The following is a 21,609-nucleotide window of genomic DNA, read 5'->3' as shown; positions in this document are numbered from 1 at the left end:
TTGATTTCAAAGAGCTCGTGTGTAATGTGATGCACGGCTTTCTCTTCTGTTTCTCTTTTTATAGGTAAGTGACATTTCATTCTGCTCATCCCCAAGGCAAAGTTGGATGGTTTTAAAGTGGAAAAAAAATGATCGGAAAAGAAACGGGGAAGGTGGGAAGAGGTGGCCATCGAGGGCGGTACAGGTAGGTGCCCCACGAGATCGTCATCCTTTGCGCAGGCAGGGGGGGCGAGGCGCCCCCAAGCGGAGGCGAACACCTTACCCCAGGACTAGAGGTCCGAGTCGTGGCTGTGACTTTTGACATGTAGCGCCTTTGCTCGTGGGAAGAGGTCTATTCTCAGCACTGGATGCCCAGGGCTGTTGCCAAGAAGTCTTTCCCTGGTGAGGTTTCCATCCTGAAACGGGTTGGGTTTTGCGTCCTGGTGCTGTGCGTGAGCTACGTTGCTGTGGTTTGCTGGTAGAGGAGATAGAGGTGAACGTGCTTGCATCTGGAGAGGCGGAACAAACATCCCGAGGAGGAGAATTAGGCAAGTGGAAGGTGAACATTCCTGTTGTGATAGGACTGCAAATGTGACGGCAATTTCTGGACGGAAGGGAGATTTGTGGTGAAACTGAGATCCTCTGGTACATTAAGAATCATTTACTTAACTTCAAGGTCTGTCTAGTTACTATGGACGTATTTTTCTATTCCTGTCTGGGTGCTACAGCTAAGACGCCACTTATTTTCTCCTTGGCCTGCAGCAAAGTGGCTTCTAAAGCTGGAGGCTGATTTGTCATTATAGCCGCCTCACCTCTTCTTGGTCATTCATGGAAGGTATTTTGAAGTTCGAGATGTGTTTGGGCTTTCTACCCTTCTGAAATTCAATTGCTGTCCCCTAAGATTAAAGCGGAAGGACTTTTATTTTTCCTGTAACTTGTGAACGATCCACTAAAATAATTGGCTGATGGCTCTGCCCACATGTATTTGCTATTTGCTTTTTGCTTTGAGAGAAAGAAAGAAATGTAAAGCATTCTATTTAATAGTCTGTAAATCTAGGTGGGGAACATACAACTCAACTCAATAAAAATATTTCTAATGCAGGGTCCTATCATGTCCAGTTAAGAGAGATGATAAACAGAATTGATTGAGGGATGGGTTGGGAGGAAGGAGAGAAAGGTATAAACCGCTTCAGTCAGTGGTCCTCAGAGGGGAAATTCTCATCCACACACAGGAGACAAATCTGCAGACATTAGAAATGTTAGAAAGAGGCAAAAATACAAGAGTCTGTTGTTTAAGATATTTAATTCCATTTCTAAATTTTGGCTACACAGTTGTTCTTTTTAATTCTCTTTTCCTCAATTTGAACACGGGGAAAAAAAAAAAGGTCAAAATGCAATTACCTCCTCTGAAATGTGAAAAGTTACATTGTATCCGGAAAATCGCCATGCATCTCTTTTTATGACATCATATCCCAATCTTGTGTTCTTTTATTATATTTCCACTGAAGGCACGGTGACTCATGTTGCATTTTCATGGCTGTAGACAGGCCTGGGAATGCTTCTTGGTATTTGCCCTGCAAAATGGGGAAAATTAGGCTGCATCTATCGGGATCTAGTCCAAGAGAGAGCTCTGTACACCCTGAACCTGTTTTGAAAATGCAGGAAAACTGCACCCAAGAAGCAATCCTAGAATCTTGCCCGACAGGGCAATACAAAGATGGGGTTCTTAGCCATAGGGCTTTCTGTAGCCCCTTTGTCACAAAATGCAGATTTCTGTTTGCTACCTATGGATCAAGGTTGATTGAGTCATTGACTTTGTTGGAAAGTTCATCTCTTTTTGGAATTTGTCAGCAGAATAAGGGCTGCGACATAATTTCTTCTTTGTCTTGACATTCTGCCTTTTCTGCCGATGGAAGGTGTTGTGTTGGGCGGGGAAGGGCAGCATTCACCCCCAGGCTTCCCCTTTGGACACGCTGGTTTGCCTTGCTGGTCAGAGGCAGGGGTACTGAAAAGCCAGTCTGCTGGAATGCATGACGTCAGTGCCTTGGAATTTCCTATTAATAAGGAGGTAATAGAGTATATGTGAATTTCACAAGAAAAGTTTCCACAGGGTTTATAAGAACAATGGATATATTTGAATAGTTTCCCTGTGCTGTAACTCTCAGAGCTATGAGAATAAAATTCCATTTGCGTTATAAACAGCCAGTCCACAGCATCACTGTGTCCTGTGGAATCAGAGGACGAACAGGCAGGGCTTGCACACACGTACATCCCCAAACGCACCAACACTTGCACATACAACACACAAATGCATATTTTTAGATGCAAACACACAAAGCTGTGGGTTTTGCCCTTGAAAGGGGACAAGGAGAAAAGACCTTTTTCAGAACCAGCGCTGTCCTCTCGTTGTTTCCCAAGACAGCTTCACCTTGCTGTTTCACTCCCCCATCACCTCCCCATCGCCCGGCCCAGTCACCGTATTTACTTCACAGCTTGGTCGCCGAAAGCCAGTTCTTCATCTGCTTTGGACTCCACTGATCCGTCCCCCTGCCCACTTCAGTCCCCCTGGTGGGTACAGTTAACCTCCAGGGTCTAGCATTGATCTCCCTCCGTGATTTTCTCTCCACTCTCAGCTCTGTGGCCTTCCTTGCTCCCTCTGTCCGTCCACACCGGTTCTGGCCGGGAAGGAGGGCCAGGCTGTCCGATGGAGTTTGTGCTTCTTGGGCCCTGGGGTCTCTGGGTGTCCAGAAGCAGCAGTGAGTGTGAGGTGGTCAGATTCCACAAGCCTCTCCTCTGCCACCTTTGCAAGGCCTGCTTCGGGGGCGGCAGGAAGCCCCACTCTTCTGACAAAGACCATTTTGTTACATTTCTTTAAAGCTAACCTTCATGAAGTGCAGACACCATGCTAAGCCACGCAGACACACACACTCACACACACCTCTCTCTCTCACTCACATAGTTTATTTTCAAAACAATCCTATCACGTTGGCGTTATCATCTTCTTTTTTACGAACAGGGAAATCAAGGCATAAAGAGATGAGATAATTTGCCCAAGGTCACGTGACCTTGAAGGCTAACTTTGAATCTGCCCCTCTCTCATTATTATATCCATGCTCTTAACTGCTGTATCCCACTTAGAGCGCCTGTCCTGTCCCAGAAGAGGACAGGGTGACAGGGAGGGGAAGTCTTTAAATCACACAGGGCTTGCTTCTTTCTAGCTGTCTAGATCAGCCCAACTCTGGACCAAGTAGACACCCTCTGGACAGGGTCTTAGAGGCACCAGCCCAGGGAGGTGGAAGAGAACTAGGCTCAGGTTTAGATTCAAACTCAAGTTTGAGGCCTGAATCTACCATCAGTTTACTGTGTGACTCCAGGCAATTTATTTAATTCTCTTAGCCTCTTACATCACGAAAAAGGCATATGAAGTATAGTTCTATTTTATAAGCCTAATAGGAGACCACATCAGAGAACAGTTCCTCTGAAAGGATGCTCTAACGACACCTACTCATTATCATTACCTGAAAGATGCCCTTTCATCCTGGCTCCCCAAATCTCTAAGCCTAGTTCTTAATTTTTCGGATGAGGTCTAGAATTTTTGCCAAAAGCAAAGAACAGTTCTTGGCAGGTGTCTGAGCCTTCACTTCCTTTCAATACCAGGCCTAGTGGAGAGCAAAATTAGCCTGCCAATCACTCAGAAAAGTGTGGGCCCCAGGAAATTAATTTCCCCCTTTCTCCAGCTGTCTCCCCACAAGTGCCAGGTACCAAGTGAATACGCGGGCCAGGCGTTTCCATTCCCGTCTCTTCCTCCTATGTGTTCATTTGATCATTTTAGTAGAACAGAACAAACCTAGTGGATTTGAGATGTAGTTCATTATCCCCCAAAGCCAAAGGTTATAGGACGGAGTTAGTGGGAAGGTGGGTATGCCTCTCTTACATCATTCTTTTGGATTTGAACATTTTCTTTTTCTAGAACTATTTAAAAGCCTCTTTTTACACTGGTCACCATCCTTGCACGGCCAACTGAAAGCAGAGAAGGGAACAAGGGACTAGGCCCACTCAGCACACCCTCAGAGCTTGTGTGGCTGACTCAGTTCTCCTGGAGCTGATGCCTTTGTGCATCTATTTGGCGCCCGGGACAGAACCCACGCAGCTGCTCTCTGCAGACGACGTACGGGTATCCCGCATGAAGTTGGGGGAACTAGGCTCTCAGTGCTTCCTGTGTTTGCCAGTTGTGTTTACACATTCCCTCCCATCCCTCTGGAAGATTAAGAGAGGATCTCCTCTGAAGACTGACAGCTGGGGCAGCTACTTTCTTACCCAACCTTTCCATACGTCAGCTCTGGAGTAAGGGGTCTTCATCTTGACGTTTTCCTAACCATTCGGAGGAAAAGCCTCTTTAGCACTACGGGGCGAAAAATATTTTAGATACACAGTCACTGCGTTGATATGAAAAGCCATGGTGAGTGAAGGACACAGGGCTTTATCTGAACTGTGTGGTCACTGATATGGGGTAACTTGTGTCCCCTCCAAAATTCATACGTTGATAGCCTACCCCCTTGTACCTCAGAATGTGACTGTCTTCGGAGATAGAGCCTTTAAAGGGGTAATTAAGGTAAACTGAGGTCATATGAATGGGCCATTGTCCAATCTGACCGGTGTCCTTGCAAGAAGAGGTAAGTACACAGACACACACAGATGAGAGACCATGTAAGGACACCGGGAGAACATGGCCATCTCTAAGCCAAGGAAAGAGGCCCCAGAATGAAACTGACCCACCAGACACCCTGATCTTGGACTTCTCACCTCCAGAACTGTAAGGAAGTAAATTTCTGTTGTTTAAACCACCCAGTCTGTGGTGCTCTCTTATGGCAGCCCAGGCAAACTAACACAGTCACTGAATGAATTAATCAAGATTCAGCACAAGTGTCTGGGAACAACAGAGGCTCCCGTGGATCAAAGAAAATAGGCAGGCTTGCAAGTCAGATCCCTGCCCCACCATCTTCTGACCTTTGGCAAGTTACCGTTTTGATCCTCACTTTTCTTCTCTGTATAATGGGTATGATATATATCTCACTGCCGCGTTGAGAATTCGTTGAGAATAGTGAGTAACGAATATTGTAACATAGTGCTACACATCGAGTTCTCTAACTCTTATTTCTCTTAATAGTGATAGGGATAAAAACTGATTGTGTGTATACTGTCGTAACTTTTAGTGTGCGCTAGGCATCACGCTAAACGTTCACCCAGGGTGCTTCATTTAATCTGGACTTTTTCTCCCCTCATAATTGAAAACAACAAGTCTGGTCTCAGGGTACTTTGCCTGGGACCACTGCTCTCATCTACCGGTAGGCCAGGGTCTGAATGGGGGCCTCTGAACTTTCTACTCTTCACCTCCTTGATTGACACCCATCAGATCTCAGCCTTCCAGACTTGGGGAGAAGGACTGCCTTGGTCACAGGTCATGACAGGTCCACACCCCGGTCCCTGGCCTGCCTCCTCGCTTACCATCTCCAGGTGTTCCTCTGTTTAAATGAACGTTACAAACACAGACAGTGTGGCCAGACTTGAAGTGTTCACTTATGATAATTATTTACCTCATTGAGGATGAGATTACTGACATCAAGCACCACAAACACACGGGCATTGAAAGGGATGGGGGTCAACCGTTCTGCCAATGTCCCGGTCTGTTTGGATATGGAGCCTTGCCTGCAACACGCCCTCCCAGATCAGTGGGTCTCAGAATGAAGAAACATACTCAGTGAATGCACACAACTCTGACATCCTGACATGAGAGAAGCCCGTGACCTCCGGGCAGAGGCTGATTGAAAGCCATGAAGTCCCAGTTGACGGTCCCACTGTGCGCTCAGCAATGACATGGTCCTCAGCCTTTCAAGTCCACAAACGGGTGAATCAGTCCACCAGACATGGCCAGACTCCTAGTGACAGACTCACAGAGCTACCATCACAAACAGCTGATGGACATACCAGAATTCTAAATGAATAATTTACCATGGGGAGGACAAGCCTTTCTAGAGGCTGCTGGTGTCAACACTTTTGGAAGCTGAGTTGTTGGTCCATTTCTTGGTGGGTAAAGATCTAGAGCAGATGTTCTCTGATATCTTCTGCTCCTGAATGTCTGAGAGATACAGCCTCACCCACAAGGGAGCGTATCAGGACCATGGCGATCCCCATAAGGGGCTGACCAGAGGGTCTCAGCGCAGGGGCTGGGGTGGGGGAGCGTTTACCTGGCCTCGCCGTCATGCCATCACCTTGACCCTCAGGACCATAGGCCAGGAAGTGAGTGCACTTGAGGAGCTGCTTATTCCATCCTGCCATCCCATCTGTTTGCCCCACTTAAAATTCCTCAACTTAAGAGCATCCCTTTGCCCTTATTGAAGGAGGACCAAAACCCTCAACCAAACCTTCAGGCCCTGCACGTCCTGGTCTCCGCTCTCTCCAGCTTATCTCTTCCCCCGCTTTTCTTGCTCTGTTGCCAGTTGTGTTTACACATCCCCTCCCATCCCTCTGGAAGATTAAGAGAGGATCTCCTCTGAAGACTGACAGCTGGGGCAGCTACTTTCTTACCCAACCTTTCCGTACCTCAGCTCTGGAGTAAGGGGTCTTCATCCTGACGTCTGGCCATATGGGCTTTGCACTGGTCCTCGATTCTTCTGCCTGGAAAGCACACCTGCTCTCTCCCTAGGAGCTGCTAGGCATCCTTTATAACTCAATCCAATGCCTTTCCTTGGGAAAGCCTTCCTGGTCCCGAGGCTGGGTCACGGCCCTGGGATCAGCCTGCTTCCCTCGGCATCTTTGTGCCGATTTGTACTTAAGTTTATCCATTGGTGAGTTGGCTCCAGTTCCCCGAGAGACAGGCGGCCCCAGGACAGCAGGTGCTGGGGCTGCTTTTGCTTCCTGTGATCCGCCCAGCTCCTGGAACAGCGTCGGTCCTAATCGTGCCCGTGGAGCCACCCAGGGAAATATCCCAGTCTTACAGCAGTGAACTCCTTCTGGGAGTGGAACATCTCTGGGCAGCCCTTTCAAAAAGACGCAATGGGGTTACTACTCTCTGCTTGACCGAGGTTGAAGCAGCTCCCTGCAGATCTCAAGAGGTTGAGTCATCCTCAACCCTGACCTTAGAACCACCGAACAGCTTATAAAAGCACTGGCGCCCTCGCCCTGTGCCTGGGGATCCCCACTCAAATGGTCTGGGTGGCCCTGGGCGTCCTCGGACATTTCCATGTGCACCAGCTCTGGAGCTCTGCTGGAAGACGTTTCTTCTTCCCATTGGCTGAGTCTTGAGTAGTTTAACTCCAAGTGCATCTTTCCTCCAAGTTCTTAAAAGTCCTGGCACGCTGCGAGAACTGCTTCTGGTGCCTCATGTAGCCTGATCCTCATAATAACAAAAGATAGCTATTGGCATTCCTGTTTCGTGGGTGAGAAAGTACAGCTCAGAGAGATTAAGCATCTGGAATAAAGACACACAGCACCCGCATGAACTTACATCTCTCTAACTCCAGAGCCCAGCTTATAGATACTGTATCACATCACCTTACATGCCTGTGATAGAGGACTCTGGGGACACTTTGTATCATTCCTATGTGTGTGTGTGTATATATATGTGTATATATATAATATATAATACATATACAAATGTGTGTATATATTATCATTTACTGCTGGGGGTGATGCCCGGGTATTCTTAAGGGTTCCCAGGTAGTACTACAAATTGAGACTAGAGGTTAAAAAAATCTCAGCACCTCAATTATATGTTACAGGTGCCTAAACCCTTGGGCTATGTCCCCTCACCTACCACTTAACAGCTTTTTTTTTTTTCTTTTTTTTTTGCGGTACGCGGGCCTCTCACTGCCGTGGCCTCTCCCGTTGCGGAGCACAGGCTCCGGACGCGCAAGGCTCAGCGGCCATGGCTCACCGGCCCAGCCTCTCCACAGCATGTGGGATCTTCCCGGACCGGGGCACGAACCCATGTCCCCTGCATCGGCAGGCGGACTCTTAACCACTGCGCCACCAGGGAAGCCCCACTTAACAGCTTTGAGTTGAGTGGCCTATGTGGCCACTGCTCTGAGCTCTCCTGGCCTTTTTCTTGTTGAACAGGAGCAAAGTGGAAGGTATAATGAGACAGAAGCAAAGACTTGAGGCAACCAATGTTTCCCCCTTCTAAAGACCAATTTTGGACAAACATGGGACCCAGAATGAGTGAGGGAATTAAATTAACGAAGACAATTTCTCCCCGTCATTGAACTCTGACTAATGAGTCTATTTCTGGGTAATAAGAAGGCCCAGGAAGTGACAAGGCAGTGTAATGAATTAGTGGCCCAGAACCTCGTTAGTCAGAATAATCTTTCCACGAAAGATAAATGATGCAAACATTAATTATAGAGCCAGAGTGGAAATGCATCCCATTATTTGCCTTCCTAAGAAATCTCTCCCAGTTTTCACAAGGCATTTCAACCAACAATAATAATAATAATAATAATAATAATAAAGTAAAGCTTCAGTGAGAACCCTAATCCCGGGGAGACTGGCTGTTGGTGGGAGCTGTGAGGACCAGCCCTGCTTTCTAAAGGGACAGATTCTCGAATCTCCTGGTATCTCAGGGTTTTGTCCCAGGACCTGATTCCCTAGCCCAGCCTCTCTGTGACCTGCAGCCCTTGTGTCTCTGCAGCTTGGCTATTCAGAGCCATCCACTCGGGGCCATTAGACCCAGGTGAGGCCAGGATTTCAGCGGGAACATTCTCCCACATCAGAGCAGGGGTGGGGGGCAAGGTCAGGGTTTTTCCAGTGACTCCAGCACCCTAAAAAGAGGGTCAGAGATCAAAACTGTGCAGGAAATAGAGAGTCAGGGGTTAGCTAAGTTCCAGTGCCGGCTCTGTGTGTTTGAAAACGTTACTTAGCCTGTTTTTTGTTTGTTTGTTTGTTTGATCAGAGAACTGGTGATAGTGGAGGTGTCTGGTTAGGAGGGCTGTCTGTGGGGATTAAGTCAGGTTGGCGCAAATTAAGCATTGGGTGGATGCCATCAGCACATGTTCTGATGTCAGTTTAAGGCTGCAGAGCTGGCAGGGGAGCTTGGCTTTGCGGGTGGTTCCCTTGGGGCAGGGATGTGGGCGGCAGGATAGGGGAGAGAGAGGTACTGTCCAGCCACTGTCCCCGGGGGGTGAGCGCCAGCCTCCTGAGGGGCTGTCATCTCAGGCTGATTGTCGCCTAGAATTTTGGTAGGATCCGAGAAGGGAAGGTGGAGTGGAGAGGGAGGGGGCCTTTGCTCGGAGCCACAGCAGAGACTGAGTCAGTAATAAATTGTGCTTGCTGACGCCATTACTCCCAAGGGTAAATAAACTGGAATTAACAACTATGAAAAAGTACTCGGCAGCGTCCTGGTAATAAACGCGTCCGTGACTCCTCAGCTTCTAAGGATGTCCTCTCACTCCTGCCCACGGAGGGGTTGGGAAGTCGTTTGCTGAGCCCCAGAGGCTGGAGGGCTCCCAGCCTCCTTCCAGGTGGCACCATTGAAGTGGAGGCTGCTGGCTGCTTTGTTTCTAAGGCTTTGTTGTTATCTGGCTGGCAACTCTTGGTAATGAAAGAAGAAAAAACCCAATTAATTGGGAATGAATCTTAATTGTCTCCGACTTCTCATTTGTAGGCTATTAAAATGAGTCCCTATTAAGCGATCACTTTGCGTTGCATCATGCCAAGGAGATGGAACCCCCCCCCCCCCAAAGTGCTCGCTCCGCTTCCAGCCTCGGTGACATCCTCCCGTTTGGGCAAAAACTCGGTTCTTGGAGCAAAAGGAACCAATTAGGAAAAAAATAGAAAAAATTCTTGCTGCTGAAATCTCCGCCTCCCCCCCCAAGCCCCGCCCCAAAGAATTGTGTGGCTGTTCTCTTCTTGAGCATTTCAGGAGCTGTAGGAGGGTTGCAGAGAGGCGGGGCTCAGCTGGGTTTGGGCAGCTTCTCGGTCAGCTCTTCACTGTGGCTTCGCGGGGTGGGAGACTACACAAGGTTCCCGGAATCAGCCCGGCTGGGTAGAAGGAGAGAAGGGGGCTTGGGAAAGGACCACCGGGGCCACTTTCCCCTCTTCCTCTCCCCATCCCACCCACCTCTTATTGCTCCAAAGGGAACTGGGTTTTTTAAACTTTACTGCGGTATAATTGGCAGGTAACATTTGTACGTGTTGAAGGCGAACAACATGGTGCTTTGAGGTATGGATACACTGTGAGATGATCCCCACCATCAAGCTAACTAAGGCATCACACAGCTACCACATTTGTGTGATGAGGACACTTCAGATCTACTCTCTTAGCAAATTCCAAGTGTAGAATACAGTATCGTTAACGATAGGCACCTTGCTGTACATTAGATCCCCAGAACTCACTCATCCTGATAACCGAAACGTTGCACCCTCTGGCCAGCATCTCCCCACATCCGCCTCGCTGTGAGTTCCACTCGTTTAGATTCCACACGTTAAGAGAGATGCCACAGTAGTCGTCTCTCTGTGTCTGGCTTATTTCACTTAGTATAATATTCATGGCAGAATTATTCACTGTAGCCAAGATGTGGTAACAGCCTAAGCGTCCACAGATGGATTAATGGGTAAAGAAAACACGGTATATCCATACAGTGGAATATTACTCAGCCGTAAGAAGGAAGGAATCCTGCCGTTTGGGACATCGTGGATGGGCCTCCAGGGTCAGGGAGGTCTCCTTGCTCTGACACAGAGCTGGGAGGCCTAGGGATACTGGATTCTTGAGCCATTTGGGACATGGCAGGTCACTGTTTCTGAATAAGCCTAGGCAGTGGGGAGAGTGGAGATTGCAGCCCCTCCCTGAGGAGTTATGTAGGTGTCCAGCTAGATGCTAACTCTGAGAGCCGGGGAGGGGTGGGTCCCGGGAGTGCTGGTACCCCAGCCCCTCACCTTTCAGCTCTCCCCCATCAGCCCTCCTCCGCCCTCGTCTTATCCTTCCCTCTCCTCAACTTCCTGTACTCACATCACCCTTCTTCTCATCCCCCCTCCCCCTGCTCTCTCTGTACACAAAAGGGCCAGGGATTCCTCCACAGGAAGCTCAGCTGAAGGATTTGCTGTGTAGCTCTTGCCTCCCTGCCTTTCTAGGTAAGCTCTGCACTCAGCAACTTTATGGCTGTCAAGGTGGAGCTGTCTCTGCCCCCTCGCGCAAGGAGTAATCAGCCTGGAAGGCCAGTCCCGCCCTCTCTGCTCCCCGGGGCCTTATCTGGCTTCTGTCCTCGCCCCACTCCACCCCCTGGCTGCACAGTATTTATGAAGCACCTGTCCTCTTCCACCTCCTTCCATCTAAACGACCTGCATATTCAGGGGACTAATTCACAGCTCCTGCTTGCACTCACCTTGTCAGCTCTGGGCTTTGCAAAGAATGCGGTAGAATCAGCGCAGACTCTGGGTCTGGTGGGATAGTGGGTGGCGCCAGCAGGACCCTCACCCTCCCTGGGAGCCCACGCTAGACAGGGCATCTCTGCGACCTGGTGGAGCTAGCAAGTGGCTTAGCTAGTGAGGACTGGCCAGGACTCAGAGGCTTAAGAAGTTAAGGCTGCTAAAGTCTGCAGGTCACCAGAGGGTGACAAAGTGCCAATCGACAATAGTTGATCAAAAAGATGACATCAGAAATGCAGAGAGAACTGTGTCCCCCAAGCGCAGTCCAGAATGAGGCCCTGGGAGGCTGGCTGAGGCCACGCTACTTCTTGGCTTGGGGGCTGAGGCCCCGTTGAAGGACGACCCTGGGTCCTGGCTACCCCTGGGCTGGTCTCCACTAGGCAACAGGTGGTGAAGGCCTGCGATGGGCACTGTACATGCTCATCTCAGTGTGACCCAACCCTCTTCCTCTTGCCAAACAGCCTGTCTGTTTTGGGAGTGGACTGGACTTTCTGACACCCTGGGTCCTGGTGGACAGGCCTTCTCAGCAGAGGCAGGAGAACAGTTCTGAGCGGTGCTGGCACAAGCACCCCTCCCTTCCTATCCGCAGCCCCAGGACCGTTATATCCAGAGGTGCTCCATTTGGGAAGTTTAAAACAGAACTTGCAGTCCCAAGTGCCTTCAGGGGTCAGGCGGGGGGTGGCAGGGGGCCACAGACTAGAGGGAACGCACCTCATCTAAAGGATCACCTGCGGGCATTCAGAGCTGACACCACTCAACAAGGCATACGTGTGGGGCGGATTTGGGCCAAGTGCCCCGCGGCTTTGCCACCTGGAGAAACCTCACTGGGCATACTGATCACCCCGGACAGCTCGCGTCCCCTCCCGGCCCCAAGCACCACGGACCCTCCTGTGACACAACCTTGCTCAGGAGGGTCCCATCTTCCTGTGATTCCTGTTCCTTCTCCTCTGACTGGACGCTTCCCATTCATCCTTCAAGACCCTGGTCACGCCTCCTCCCCCAGCCCCCGTCTTTGTTCCCATAGCCCTAGGATGGCTTTAATGGGATGGCGGTATTGGTATTTATTTTTCTTTCCCAGTAGATTCCTAGTACTTTCAGGAAATGGACATGATCTTATTTAGGTTTTAGTTCCGCTGGTGCTTACTAGGAACTTGGTAGAGGTTTATGGGATTGAAACACTCATGGACGCACCCACACCCCTTCTTCCCAGCCCCAAAATTAAGGCTTTGCGATGAGCTTTGCCCTTAGAACAGAGAAGATCGCCGTGCATTGGAGTAAGAAGTTACTGTGTTATTTGAAGCCTAAAGATATCAAAATAGATCTAGACTGATGAGAGGGCTGGGCAGGGTCAGGAACCCACTGGCATTTCTGTGATGAACTGTGGGGACAGTGATGGGACCAGAAGTGATCCCCCCACCCACTGGCTGCCCACTGCAGTACTGCTGGTAAACCAGGGCATACGCTTGCCCAGGGCTGGCGCAGGGGTCCTGACTGAGCGGGTGGGGCTTGCAGTTGACCCACAGGATCCCTACTGCCTTAGACACACGGAAGCCAGTGGCCTTCTCTGAGCACCAGGAATGGCAGCCCTGAAAGGAGCACGTGACCTTTGGACCACATGCAACTCAGGTGTCTGCCAGGAAGAGCTGTAAGCTGTTGCCCAGTTGCCTGTGTGAGGGTGTGTGTGTGTGTGAACACGCGTGTTCTTTCCTCACACCCTCTCACCATCCCGGTCACCCAGCTCTGGACAAAGCCTCCATTGAAATACGGCACCAGGTATCGACACAGTTCAGTCTGGGGGTGTCTGCTCACTGCCTTCATTTTGTCCTCTGTCGGGACCTCTCCCCGAATGCTGCTCCATCCTTAGCCGGGAGCAGCGCCAGAGAAATGGTGCTGGAGGCCCTGTGCCGTGCGGGGCAGGGGAGGTTCCCAGATGACACCCGACCCCTCCCAGGCAGCATCACAGCGCTAGCCGTCTCTAGTCTCCCCCCACAGGCTGGAGAACAGAGGCCTTACATCTGCAGACTGCCATTTAAAACAGAACGCCAGAACAGGGAGACAGTCAGGGAAAAAGTTGCTTTTTTCCCCTCCCCCCAGCGACCCGCCCACCCCGCAATTCTCAGTCTATTGGTGTCAGACTCTGATGTGTTGAAAGGCAGCTCAGAGAGAAAGGGGGCGGGGAGAACAGCGTCTCAGGGAGATAATTGACTTCAGAAAAGCTATGTCTGAGATGTAGGAATAAAACAAGTGAAAATATGTTATTTTACAACCTTGATACTCCTGACCTCATTGAAAATAAATATATACACGCTGTATGGGCAATCAGGTAGGGAAGAGGGTCCTAGCACGGGGCACTGGCGCCTTCTCGTGGCCATCCCACGTTCTGTTTCCCCGAGAAGCCGGCAGCACTGCCTGAATTAAAGCCAGAAAGTGCCCCTGATTCAAAAGGAGAGCAGTTCCTAAAAGCCTCCCTTCTCCACACAAGACATTTTATCACTCCCAGGATGGCTGGCATTCTCCAAGAGAAGAGGCAGCTATAGTAGGAATGCAAGTCCATCCAGAGCTTGGTTTGGTCTTTGTGACTTACAGCTCCATATCCTTTGCGGGTCTGAGTCCCGTCACCTGCAAAATGATAAACTCGAAATGGACAGTGCTTCTGGTTCCTTCCAGCTGGGAGAGTCTGTCAGGTCTCAGCAGCCCTTGAGAAATGCCGAGACATCAGAGAGCTGCTGAATCACTGATGTCAGTCTAGGGGGGACTCTTTGTACGGGGTTCCTTCATTGCATGAAACTCATTCAGTGCTATTAGGACAGCCTTTCGCCGATGAATCCGCTGTTAGCTCCGTGTAACAGAACCAGCCCTATTGTTTCCCCTGCTGCTATAAGAATGTCGCCATTGTCATTACGGAGCCTGGCTTCCCTGCCTGTGACTTGGAATACTGCCTCTGAAACTGGAGAGAGAGGGAACCTTCCCTGGGGGCTATGGTTTATCAGATACCTAAACTCACTCCAGCCGCAGACGTGCCCCCACAGAAGGCTGGTGGGCGGGTGGCACCCTGAGCTCTGAATTGGGGGTCACAGTTAGCGGTATTTGCTCTTACTTTTTTTCCCTTTTCGTCTGCATCTTAACACAGTTCACTCACTTACTGCCCGACAGGAAAGCTCCCCGGTGCGCACTGTGTCAAGAAAAGTTACCATTTTCTGCATTAATCCCTCTGTACCCAAAGCCTCCCTCTTTCTTCAGACGTTTAGCCCATGTGAGCTGAGCAGACATTAACTCTCACCCGCCGCCCTTACCTCCTGGTCCTGAGCGGGACCAGCTCACACAGACCTCACTTCTTGCATAAGGCGAACAGGGTCATTTATCGTTTCTGTTGAAACCCTCGGGATACTTCGGTTTGGCGAGACAGCACTCTCAGGAAGCTACACCTTTTTATTAATTGTGTAAAGGAGCACAGAAGCTCATCTGTTTGGCCACAGTTTGTCTACTGGTTGTCTTGGCTTTATCCCAATATATCATGGCTTGTTTTCCCAACACATTCTTAAAATTCTTATTCGTGACTATGATGTGCTTTCACTGATGTTATTTTCATAATTAATTTGTTTCTTACATAGCCGAAAACACAGAGTAGACCTTTGCCAAATTTGCGTCATGTGTAACCTTTCTGGAATGGTGACCACATCCATAAATAATTCGTACTTGTTGAGTGCCTCCTTAGGGCCGCACAGCTTTGCCTTATTTCTTCGATTTTTCGTTACACCCTGGAAGGGAGATAATGATATCCATTGTCGCAGGTGAGGACATTGAGGCGTGGGCTGGCTGAGTTGTTTCCTCAGTTCTCACAGCTAGTGTATCCCAGAGGAGACAAGACCTACACCCAGATCCGGCTCCAAAGCCCATGCATCGCTCACACTCACCCTGCACCCATAGTCCCACCTCTGCTGAAATTCCATCTGGGCCTTGATTCAGCGGCAGGTCCACCGGTCAGCAGTTCGGCCGTGGCTTCATGTGGCCTCTCCTGTGAAGGTGACTCGGAATTCGAACAGAGTGCGTTTTCAGTCCTACCGACCTCCCAGGAATGGCCCTGCCCTTGGAGGGAAAAGCTCAGACCTTGGTTTAGCTCCTAAGGAGCAGGAATCTGGGCCCAGACACGTAATCTGCGAGGGTTTTTATTGTTCTAATACTTAGTGCTGGGGGTGAGAGCTCCAGCAGAGAAATTTGGTCCACTGGTTTGACTGTTAGGAACTTACCGAAGCTGGTTTGTATCACTCAGTCTGAGAGCACTGACGCCTGCAAAGTTTGTGATAAGAGCCTTGGGCTTGAACCACTGTCTTTCTCTTCCGGCAAATTTGAGTTTTGACAGGAGACTCTGGGAAGGCTCCAAGGTCCAGGTTGGCTCTAAAATATGCAGAACTATGGAGAGGAACTGAGAAAGAGGAGACTCTGAGAACCCGTAGCTGTTTTCAAATACTTAAGTGCTAGAATGAGATGTTTTCTATAGGATCACGTCAAGCAAAGCCAAGACCAGTAGGCTTACGTTATTTGGGAACCGTCAGACCAATATGAAATAAATGTAAAGGTCAGAGGTGCCCAAAGAGGTAAAGGGCTGCCTGGGAGTTTTTCTAGCACTGGGTGTGTCACTGCGTGCGCGTGAACATGCCCACACGGGAAGGGGCAAACAGATCTGATCAGATGACTTTCACGACTCCATGTGTTAGAATTACAGAATTATTTCTATAATTCAATTTTAAGATGGGCCTTCAGGCACTCTTTATCAGAGACACGTATTTACTCAAGAAACCTGCCTGTTGCACATTTAAAAAATTTTTCAAACCTTTAAAAAAGTAACACAAATAGCATACGAGCAGCTCTCACCCATATTTGCTCTGCACCTTCTAGGAACCGTGCGTTCTCTTACGTCATCACAAAGTCATGATCAAATTCAGGAAATTTAACACAGATACCGGGCTGCCGTCTGCTGTCACCTCGCACAGTCTGTTGTATAGTCACTCCTACATCACACTGTCCCACCACTGACCGTCCATGCCACTGGATGCGATCTCATGTCTCCTTAGCCTTCGTCTGTCCTGACACTGATGTTTTTGCAGAGGACGGACAGACTGGTAGTACGTGGTGCTTTTCAAACATTGCTCAGATGCCCAGAAGACAGCTCCGTGTCTGGCACACAGCACCTGGTCAGCGTCAGCAGGACAGAAGGAAGCCTGTGGCCTGATGGCCCAGGCGCCCTGGTCATCCTGGCTGGCAGGGAAGGGATGGCCAAGGTGTGAACTCTGAGTTTGTGCTCGTGCCCCACCTCCTGTGACCCTCAGCTCCCTCACCTCCCGGCAGTCATGAGAATTAAGTGGCATATTGTAGGGAAAAGTGCTTAAACTACTGCAAAGAGCTAGACCCACGCAGTACAATATAATTTATTATTAACACACCAGTGAGACAGCCTGAAGCTAGACTCTCATGGTGAGATTGAAAAGTCTGTAAAATGCTGTGGACAAAAGTAAAAGCAGGCTGACCGGGCGGGGCTGCTGGCCCGGTGGCTGGACCTGGAGTCCCGGCTCGTCCTGGGGCCCAGTGGCGCCTCCTCTCGGCTCGACCTTCCGACGCTCGTGCAGGAGAAGTGGCTGCGGGGACAGAGCCTCCACCGAGAGCCAAGTGCTTTGCCAAGAGAAGCCCCCGAAGCGCATGAGAACCCGAAAGGTCTTAGGATCCCTCTGTTAAAATGCAGAGCTTCAGAAAGATGACGTTATTCCCTCAAAGTCACACAGTCAGGGAGCAGCAGAGTCAGGAAGCACATTCCCAACCCCTCCTGCAGAGGCGTCGTGTGTGTGCGTGTGTGTGTGCGTGTGCGTGCGTGTGCGTGCGTGTGTGTGTGGGGGGGGGATGACTGTGTTTCCTACACTCTTCCCAATACATGCTGGGTGGCCCAGTGACGAACTGTTAGTAAATAACAGTTTACTTGAATCTGTAAATTACCGACTCTAAAGCAGGACCTGGCTCCTTCCTGATGTGCTTTGGCTAATAAGCTCTGGCTCTACAATCATGCCTGACCTTCTCAGTTTCTTTCTTTGTTGACTCTGTGAAGCGATGTGCGTGTACAGAACCCTCTATGGAACCCTAAATGTCCCAGCTTCCTGGGGCCCCTGGGAAGGCGTCCCCTCTCTCTTTCCCTGCCTGGGAGCCAGCCCAGGATTTGGGGCAGCAGAAAACAGATGTTCTGGATCACGCCAAGACTGGGGTCCTGGACATCCGTCTGCAGAGCACACCCCAGGCTCTCACCAGTTGTCCCCCTGCTGCTTTCAATGGGGTGATCCTCCATCAAGGCTTATGGAATGGACATCAGACATTAAAGTTGGAAACACCCGGCCGTGCAGCTGGCCGACAGACTGCCTGATGTTACAGGGTGGGCGGCCCGGTCCTCAGGCCGTGCGCACCTTTAGGTGGCGTGGCCCCGTCGGGGACAGCACGGGTCACTCAGAATGCTGCTCCCCGTTTTTCCTGCCCTAGCCGCACACACAGGCCAGCGAGGCAGGCTGGATCCGTGGGCAAGGCCTCTGCGTCCTGTGAGAGCAGACAGAGGACGCATGTGCTAGGGATGCCCTACCCCCTCCCATCCCCACCCATCCTGAGCCCTACATGCTCAGGAAAGGCCTGGCCGCTGGGTTTGGCTTTTGGACATTTTATTGCCCCGACGCCTCTTCCTGTCACAGCTCTGCCACGCCACTGCTCGCCCTTTCCTTCTCTCTCTCTGCCTCTTTCTTCGTCAAGAGCCCTTTGATTTCCTGTGTCTTTTCCAGATTGGCTCTGTTGGCCTTCCATGGCTGACCTTTTGTCTCTGACCCCTGCCCCTCCCTACAGCCTGCACCACTGGCGCAGGGGGCGTGAATACATTTCCAGGGCCTCAGGACCACCTGCACAGATGCCTCGCTACTTCAGGCAAGCGTCCTCCGACCTCCCTTTTGTCATGGTCACTGCAGCTAGCATGGCACATAATCACTTTCAAAAGGGGAAATAGTCCATTTCTGGAGAGAGTGCTCTAGGAATGCAGCCACTGTTCCTGGCCCCGTCCTGTGTGCGCTGCGTCCCTCGGGCCTGGGTCCCCCGAGGGCATGCTGGTTGGCTCTGTGACTGGCCACCCAGTCCCTTCCCGTCCTCCGGTCTGTCCCTCTCACATTAGGTCACGCTCCCCCCTGGCTATTCCTCTGTCTCCGCTTTTGTTCTTGGGTCAGATGGCCCTCGTGCTCAAAGTCAGCGGGAAATATTAAGCAACAGAAGGACTGAGTGATGGGGAGGGTGTCTGGAATAGTGTGGTCTGGTCTCTCAGTCAAATACAGTGCGGGGTTGTCATCGTGCCTGCTGTTTCCAGTCAGTTGTAGCAGGTTTCTGGACCAGTAGGTGGAGAAGGATTCTGAAGCCAAGTCTGGCTCAACAAGAAGGAAGGCCGTGATTGATTAGTAATGCCTGCCGTGGGCACAGACAAAGGGAGCTGGTGTTTGGCCATCCAGGAGCTGATGTCATACTTCTGAGTATGCTGTCTGCTCTCTCTTTTGTTCTCTGGGTCCAGTTTCTCCCATTTTCTTCTGACAGCTTCTGGGGCAGTGAGTTTCCTCTAATAAGGTAGTAAGAAATATACAAATGCTACAGCATCAGTATCACCTGAAACTTCCCGGAAATGCAAAATCTTGGGCCCCAGCACAAATGTACTGACTTTAAAACTCTAGAGGTGGGACCCAGAAATCTGTGAAATCTGTGACCAGCTCCCCAGTCCCTCCTGACACAGGCGAGCACGTGAGAACCAGTGAGTAACAGGACAGGAGGGACACGGGATGTGGGGCTGAAATGGAAAGGCTGGTGCTGGCTTGTGACTAAGTCCTTCCTTCCAACAAAGTCATGGAAGGCGAATCTACAGGTTTAGGATTCTCTGGGTGAAGTGTATTTTATAGCAATATTCAGCGGCAGATTTTATCAGCTTCAGTAAATCCCTCCTGGATGTGAACCCAGATGAAGACATTCCAGGAGGGCCTTGACCCCATGCTTCTCAGGTTCATACCGCTGTCCCAGCAATCGCATCACCGGGCCTGCCCTCCCCTGGGTCACGCCTGCTCGTGAAATTGGCATTTTGGATTTCATCGGAATGAACCAGAGAAGATACCAGACTTGGTCTTTTGGGGGGAAGTGGAGTACCTATCGACATGAATGCTTGTGTGCATTTGTGCACGTGTGTGTCTGTGTGCGTCTGCATGTGTGTGTGTGTTTCCCCTCCTTGGACACTACAGCTGGAGGATCAAGGTCAATGAACTCAGAGGTTGGGCTGAATTCTGACTCCATCTACAGGTTTCTGATTTCAAGTCCTTCGTCAGCAACTAAGAGACGGGTGTGTTACTGCTGGCCTGCCATACGTCTGGCCAGCCTGTTTTCTCACCCGGAAATGGGGTGATGCCTGTCTCAAAGGTTGTTGTGAGGAGCTAATCTAAGAATCTGTGGCCATAAAATCGCCACTGCAGTTCAAGGCACTTTGAGCTCCACCTCTGGGGACATACTGCAGGTCCCATGGAGGACCGGGTCCCAGTTCCTTCCTCTGTATGCTCTTTTTTTTCTTTTTTTTAAACATCTTTATTGGAGTATAGTTGCTTTACAGTGGTGTGTTATTTGCTGCTTTATAACAAAGTGAATCAGCTATACGTACACATATTTCCCCGTATCTCCTCCCTCTTGCGTCTCCCTCCCACCCTCCCTATGCCACCCCTCTAGGGGGTCACAAAGCACCGAGCTGATCTCCCTGTGCCATGCGGCTGCTTCCCACCAGCTATCTATTTCACATTTGGTGGTGTGTATATGTCCACGCCACTCTCTCACTTCGTCCCAGCTTGCCCTTCCCCCTCCCCGTGTCCTCAAGTCCCCTGTGTGCTCTTGCTTCCTTAACTCCGCAGAGGCCAGGCGTGCAAAGAGCTGAGGCTGCCTGTGGTCCCTTCTCCCCTTCTCAGTCCGTCTCTGGGCCCACAGTTTGAACACAGCGGCGCAGTAAGAGCAGGACACCCTGTTCTCAGTCTCGGTGCGGAGGGCTGCGCCCCCTGGTGGCGGCTGGGGATGCTGCAGGCCCTCAGCATCACCGGGCAAGGAGGGAGGACCCGCCACCCGCTTCTGGAGGCCCCTACGCAGGGGCCGGTCCTTTCTTCTCACTCCACGCGGGGTGCATCTTTGCTCCAGTCCACAGAGTATCTACAAATGAAAGTTACCCCAGTTCAGTCCCGTTCTAACAGCTGTATCTGAAACTGGCTCCCTCCCACATCAGGAGAGTCATCTGGCTCTGCACTCACCTTCTCTTGGGGTTTGGGTCCCTCCTGGCTCCTGGTGGCCCAGAGAGGGGCGGATCCAGCACCCGCACAGTGTGCGCACGGCCCATGTGCATGTTACCTGCCAGCCAGGCCTGCCTGTGACATAGAACCCGATTTAAAGGCACGTGAGTGTTAGAGACAGGACAGCAGCTTCCCCTCTTCCCCTCTCTCAACCGTACATATGCACACATACACGTGCACACACACAGAGAGAAACACACACGGACACTGGCCCGTAGAGCTTTCCAGAAGCTCTGCTGGTGTAAATACCCCCTCAGTCATCTGCATGTCTCTCCTTTGTCACGATAACTGAACTTTCCTTTAAAGTACCGCTTCTCCTCCTTCCTACTGAGCCAGGCCGGCCCGCAGGTCTGCACGTTTTATTCCTAATCAATGCCCCACCAGCCAAACATCGCTTCCCTGACTTCACCCCCTCGTCTTTGCTCCTCCGACGTAAGACAGGAAAGGGTCCGAGGGTGCGTGTGTTACACGAGACGCTTCCGCAGATGAGCCCGTGTCCCGGGTGCCGTGCAGGATGCACAGGGAGGAGGGGGAATGAGCCTGGCCTGAGCCCCAGGCGACAGTCCGTCCTGGGAAGCCATGAAACCATACGATTGGCTCCAGAGTCTGAGGAGGTAGATGCAAAGGCCAGAGGTGAGAGGGGTGAGGGTGTCAGAGGTCAGAGAACGCGGTTCTCTGTGGCAGCCTGGCCCTCAGACCTCTGTGATCCCTGCGGAAATGCGCTCCAGACGCGTCAGCAGCAAACCTGCGTGACTTAGCCAATCAGCATCACCGCTGTGAAAGGGGCTGGGCTCCCGGGGAGGCACACCCACCTCCAAGGTGCAGACCATGTTCACAGTTGAGGGTC

General features: G+C 50.8%; 1 protein-coding gene across 1 annotated transcript in view; it reads left to right on the top strand.

Moving 5' to 3' along the window:
* The window catches only part of NTM (neurotrimin), a 929,065-nt gene that overhangs the window by 273,731 nt on the left and 633,725 nt on the right, over positions 1–21,609 (top strand). The window lies entirely within an intron of this gene.

Source organism: Phocoena phocoena, chromosome 8 (genome assembly GCF_963924675.1).
Source record: "Phocoena phocoena chromosome 8, mPhoPho1.1, whole genome shotgun sequence".
Classification (NCBI taxonomy): domain Eukaryota; kingdom Metazoa; phylum Chordata; class Mammalia; order Artiodactyla; family Phocoenidae; genus Phocoena; species Phocoena phocoena.
The sequence above is the reverse complement of the archived record's forward strand: the minus strand, read 5'-3'. Positions and strand labels throughout refer to the sequence as shown.